General features: G+C 42.1%; 2 non-coding genes across 2 annotated transcripts; both read left to right on the plus strand.

Moving 5' to 3' along the window:
• Positions 1 to 2,527: 2,527 nt before the first annotated feature.
• LOC130301767 (U2 spliceosomal RNA) lies at positions 2,528 to 2,718 on the plus strand. The gene has a single exon (XR_008852120.1). It is a non-coding gene; the product is annotated as a U2 spliceosomal RNA (small nuclear RNA).
• Positions 2,719 to 4,806: 2,088 nt separating this feature from the next.
• On the plus strand, positions 4,807 to 4,997 carry LOC130301760 (U2 spliceosomal RNA). The gene has a single exon (XR_008852112.1). It is a non-coding gene; the product is annotated as a U2 spliceosomal RNA (small nuclear RNA).
• The last annotated feature ends 1,003 nt before the right edge of the window (positions 4,998 to 6,000 follow it).

A 6,000-nucleotide genomic window follows, 5' to 3' on the forward strand; every position in this document is an offset into this window, starting at 1 on the left:
AATATTGTATATAAGTCTAAAGTGCAGCACCTAGAAGAAAATGAGCAGTGTACACGGTATTTCTTTAAAAAATGTTTTAATGCTAAAGGTGTTTTTAAATCTGTTTTTACCCCTACGGGGGAAGTTTTTGGAGAGGAGATGGTGAAGGAGATTGGCAGATTTTATGAGACACTCTTTAGTAATAAGAGCAGAGCCAGTGAGACGGAGATGAATGATTATTGTAATATTTTGGAGAATAATGTTCCTGTTGAAAAAGTTGATTTTTTGATTGATGATGTTAGTGAAGGGGAGATCAAGCAGGCCCTGGATAAGATGGCCAAAGGGAAGACACCAGGCTGTGATGGTCTCCCCGCTGAGTTTTATTCCGCGTTCTGGAATATTTTAAGTAAAGAGTTTACACGGGTGGTGCAATATGTTTTTAACTCAGGTGTTTTAGCTGAATCTATGAAGAAAGGGGTCATAACATTAATTCATAAAAAAGGTGATGGCAGAGATCTTAAAAATTGGAGACCTATAACTTTATTAAATTGTGACTACAAGATAATTGCTAAGATTGTGGCTAATAGACTGAGTGATGTAGTGGACCACCTTGTAGGAGAATACCAAGTTTGTGCAGTACCGAAAAGAAAAATAACAGATAATTTATTGCTTTTAAGAGACTCTATTTATTACAGTAACTTTAACAAGAATGCACTGTTTGTTGAGTCCATAGATTTCGAAAAGGCTTATGATAAGGTTGCACATGATTTTATGTTCATTGTTTTAAAACACTTAGGTATTCCAGAAAAGTTATTATCTGTTATTATGAGTTTTTATCATGGGGTGACAAGTCAGATTTTAGTAAATGGGCATGTGGGGCCTGCTTTTAATGTCTTGTCTGGAGTCAGACAGGGATGCCCACTCTCCCCAATTCTGTTTATATGCGTTATAGAGGGCCTGTTGAAGAATGTGCAGAAAGATAAATGTGTGAGTGGTGTTTTTATTCCAGGTAGTGATGGTAGTAAGTTAAAGGTCTTAAGTTATATGGACGATGTGGTTTTTACTTGTACATCCCAAGCAGATCTCAACAGAGTAAATTTGCATGTGAGGATTTTTTGTTGTGTGGCTGGGATGAATGTGAACTGGGGGAAGTGCCAATTATGCAGTCTTGGGAACCAAGAGAATATAGTAGTGGATGGTGTTAAGGAAAAAGAAGACATTGAAGTGCTAGGAGTGATATTTGACAAAGACCTCAAAGGAAAGAAAAGTTATGAGACTTTGGACAGTAAAATTGAGAAGAAGCTATCCTTCTGGAGGTTAAGGAACTTGTCACTTAAAGGGAAAGTTCTTATCATTAAGTCTGTAATCCTACCGCTTCTCTTGTATACGGCTATGGTGCTTCCTCCAGGGAAGTTATGGACTAGGAGAGTCACAAGGAAGCTTTTTGTGTTCTTCTGGGGGTCTAAGATGGAGAAAATGAGAAGAGAAGAAGTGATGAAGAGTATGAATTTGGGCGGATATAACTTTCCAAACATTGATCTGTTTTTAAAGGTGCACTATTTTCTTTTAATTTTTAAATTGATACAGTGCAATAATAGGGCGGCAGACATGAGTAAATACCTTGCAGGATGGTTGTTTTCCAAATGGGGCTGGTGTGAGAGGGATTTGAGGAGACCCATAGCACATGTGATACCTACCTTCTATGTGCTCCTCAGGTCTTTCAATGATCAATTTGGTTTGAGCTCTTTAGGTGAACCTGATAAAAAGAAAATAGAACAAGAAATAAGGAAAAATGAGAGATTATATGAAGTACCATTCTGCACTAATGCTCAGTCTGTGAAGATTTGGAAGTTTTTTAAAGTTATTAGACTATCAAACAGACAAAAAGACGTTAGTTGGATGTCCTTTCATGGCTGCCTCCCAACCCGATCTTTTTTAAATGGAAGAGGTTTGAGAATAAGTGACAGATGCCCAAGAGAGGGTTGTGGAGGTAGAGAAGACTTAGTGCACCTTTATTGGGACTGTTTTTATGCAAAAGAATTTTTTATGTTTTTAAAGAGGTTTTTAATCCAACTCACTGGATATAACAGTTTTTCTTTTGAGAAAGTTTTTATTGGTCAAGATCTTAGTAAAAAGGAAGATACACGTACTAATTGGATTCTTTTTTCTGTTTTTAAAGAGGTTTTATGGGACTCACGCAATTTGCTTGTTTTTAAAAATGTTGTTATTTCTCCGAGGGAATTGAAAAGATTGTTTTTAGGAAGGATTTTTACTATCTTTCTACTGGACAAAAAGAGAATTGGTGAAGAAGAAGCGGAGAAAATCTGGATGCATACACGATGGAAGAATTTATAAGAAGTACGTAAAGGAGAAAGCTGTAAGTTTTTGACCAATTTCTGTGATTGTTTTTGACATGTTTTTTTGTTTTGTTGTTTAGTCACTTTTTCTTGGCACTCGGTTCCCTTAGTTAGTTTTTTCCGTATGATGTTTTTTCAGATATTGTTTTAAGTGACGAGTCTTGGTAGGTGACCTGATGATCGTCCAAACAATAGTCTGTAACTGAGGAAAAAAAAAAAAAAAAAAAAATCTGTTCTTATCAGTTTAATATCTGATACGTCCCCTATCTGGGGACCATATATTAAATGGATTTTTGAGAACGGGGGCCGATTTCGAAGCTTGCTTCCGTCGCCCTATGCATTGACCCGATATGGCAGTATCTTCGGGTACAGTGCACCACCCCCTTACAGGGTTAAAAAGAAAGATTCCTACTTTCATTGCTACCTGCTTGCTGGCTAGCCAGCTAGCCAGCCCTGTGGGCCTTGCTGCTGCTGCAGCCAAAAAACAAAAGGTGGTGCTGCTGCTGCTTCTGCTGCTTCTGCTTCTGCTTGTGTCTGGCCCCTGTTGGAGCGTCCAGGCACAGGACTTCTGCTGCTGCTGACTAAATGGCCTCCTTAATTGGATCATTTGAGTAGCCAGCACACCTGTGCAGGTAGGGCATGACATGATAGGCAGCTGCCTTGATAGCGGGTGGGTGCTGAATGTTCCTAATTGACAAAATAAGATTAATGCTTATGAAGAAATATAAAATCTCATCCCTTCCCCAATATCGCGCCACACCCCTACCCCTTAATTCCCTGGTTGAACGTGATGGACATATGTCTTTTTTCGACCGTACTAACTATGTAACTATGTAACATAACATGGGGGGGGGGGGGGGGGGTCTCCTGGCTGTTCACACAGGTGTGTCATTGCTGTACATTGACCATGCATTGCTTCTGTGGTATTGCAAAGGCAAAGACAAATGCTTCCAGCCATCCATTGCACTAATGGATTGGTCATCAGCTGGCTGTCTATGTCCCGCATCAATATAGACCAAAGTACAGAGGGTTAGGCTATGCTATTGTGCACCTACCTGATGCATCAGAAGGTGCGAGGCCCTTGCTAAATTCTGTGCACAGACTTTGAGATCTATGCTTTAGACTGTATCTAAACCTGCTCCAACATGGACTGACATTCTGGCCTACTTTCAGCCGATGCGACTTGTCTGTCGCTGAACAGTCGCTTTTTATGTATTCAGCACCTATGTATAATGTTGTAAAAATGCTCTAGAAGCTAAAGTCGCAGAAATGTCACACATATTTGGCCTGCAACTTTCTGTGCGACAAATTCAGACAGGAAAAATCAGTATAAATCCTTAGAAAATTATCCCCCAGTGTCTCCATCTGCTGGCGGTATTGAATAAGCATTGCTGCACTGATGGGGAATGCATTAGACGAAAAAAAAGAAGAAAAAGAAGAATAATACGCCCAGAAAAGAGGCGAAAAGGAGAAAAACGTAAAAAAACGTGAAAAAAAAGTAAGAGGAAGAGAAGGGAAAAAAAGGTGGAAATGGGTTTAAAAGTGATTTCGGCGGAGAATATATATATATATATATATATATATATATATATATATATGCGCACACACACACATAGATATAAACGTATTCTCCGTTGAGATATTGCAGCCGCTGCTGTGTCCAGGCCCAGGAGCCTTAGCACTGTGCTGTGATGTCACTCAATACCACTGACATCACTAGGTGTAAACAACATCTCTCCTTTGCTGTGTATGTGACTATGGAGCTGTTTGGTGATGTCGTCTATTACGGCCTTCATAGAAGCAACAGGAGATTGTTGCATCCATCTTGAACCCTCAGAACTACAGTGCTATGATGTCACTCACTTCCACAGGCCTTGCAGAGTGTAAACAACAACAACCCAGCTTTGTTGTGTATGTAACCAAAGGGATTTGTGATGTCACCTAGAACCTTCACAGCAGCGACAGCTTTATGAGGAGCATCAGCACTGCTCTGCCTGAGCAGAACCATCACCGCCATAGGTTGTCAAATAACCCGGATTTAACCCACACAGGTAAGTCCAATGGGGTGCAGGCATGTCCTCTATGCTTACAGCTTCCCGTGGGTGTTGGTTTGATACCGTTTGGGGACAGCCAAGGAGGCATCTGCAGGCAACAAAGGTAGGTGTGTGCTTGTGTGTGTGTTTCCTATGCAGATCCTAAGCCCAGTGTCACATGCAAGTAGGAGGAGTAAGAAGGGTTCCTGGCAAATCCGGGTTATGGATTGCATTTAAAAAGGCCCCGTGGGAGTGCAATGGGCCCCTGTCTTGCTGCTTAGCAATAATGGTATGGGTTTAGGTTCTGCTGTGTGTACTGGTGGTTGACTGCCCCCCAGCCCAGAGTGTGCATGGAAAATTGTCTGGCAGCCTCCCTGACAGCAAGCAGTGATAGTGCCCATGAAGGGGACCTTGTTGGGCCCGCCCCTTTCACGGTTATCGCTTCTCGGCCTTTTGGCTAAGATCAAGTGTAGTATCTGTTCTTATCAGTTTAATATCTGATACGTCCCCTATCTGGGGACCATATATTAAATGGATTTTTGAGAACGGGGGCCGATTTCGAAGCTTGCTTCCGTCGCCCTATGCATTGACCCGATATGGCAGTATCTTCGGGTACAGTGCACCACCCCCTTACAGGGTTAAAAAGAAAGATTCCTACTTTCATTGCTACCTGCTTGCTGGCTAGCCAGCTAGCCAGCCCTGTGGGCCTTGCTGCTGCTGCAGCCAAAAAACAAAAGGTGGTGCTGCTGCTGCTTCTGCTGCTTCGGCTTCTGCTTGTGTCTGGCCCCTGTTGGAGCGTCCAGGCACAGGACTTCTGCTGCTGCTGACTAAATGGCCTCCTTAATTGGATCATTTGAGTAGCCAGCACACCTGTGCAGGTAGGGCATGACATGATAGGCAGCTGCCTTGATAGCGGGTGGGTGCTGAATGTTCCTAATTGACAAAATAAGATTAATGCTTATGAAGAAATATAAAATCTCATCCCTTCCCCAATATCGCGCCACACCCCTACCCCTTAATTCCCTGGTTGAACGTGATGGACATATGTCTTTTTTCGACCGTACTAACTATGTAACTATGTAACATAACATGGGGGGGGGGGGGGGGGGGTCTCCTGGCTGTTCACACAGGTGTGTCATTGCTGTACATTGACCATGCATTGCTTCTGTGGTATTGCAAAGGCAAAGACAAATGCTTCCAGCCATCCATTGCACTAATGGATTGGTCATCAGCTGGCTGTCTATGTCCCGCATCAATATAGACCAAAGTACAGAGGGTTAGGCTATGCTATTGTGCACCTACCTGATGCATCAGAAGGTGCGAGGCCCTTGCTAAATTCTGTGCAACAGACTTTGAGATCTATGACTTTAGACTGTATCTAAACCTGCTCCAACATGGACTGACATTCTGGCCTACTTTCAGCCGATGCGACTTGTCTGTCGCTGAACAGTCGCTTTTTATGTATTCAGCACCTATGTATAATGTTGTAAAAATGCTCTAGAAGCTAAAGTCGCAGAAATGTCACACATATTTGGCCTGCAACTTTCTGTGCGACAAATTCAGACAGGAAAAATCAGTATAAAATCCTTAGAAAATTATCCCCCAGTGTATCCATCTGCTGGCGGATTGAA

The sequence above is a fragment of the Hyla sarda genome, unplaced genomic scaffold, assembly GCF_029499605.1.
Source record: "Hyla sarda isolate aHylSar1 unplaced genomic scaffold, aHylSar1.hap1 scaffold_1134, whole genome shotgun sequence".
Classification (NCBI taxonomy): Eukaryota; Metazoa; Chordata; class Amphibia; order Anura; family Hylidae; genus Hyla; species Hyla sarda.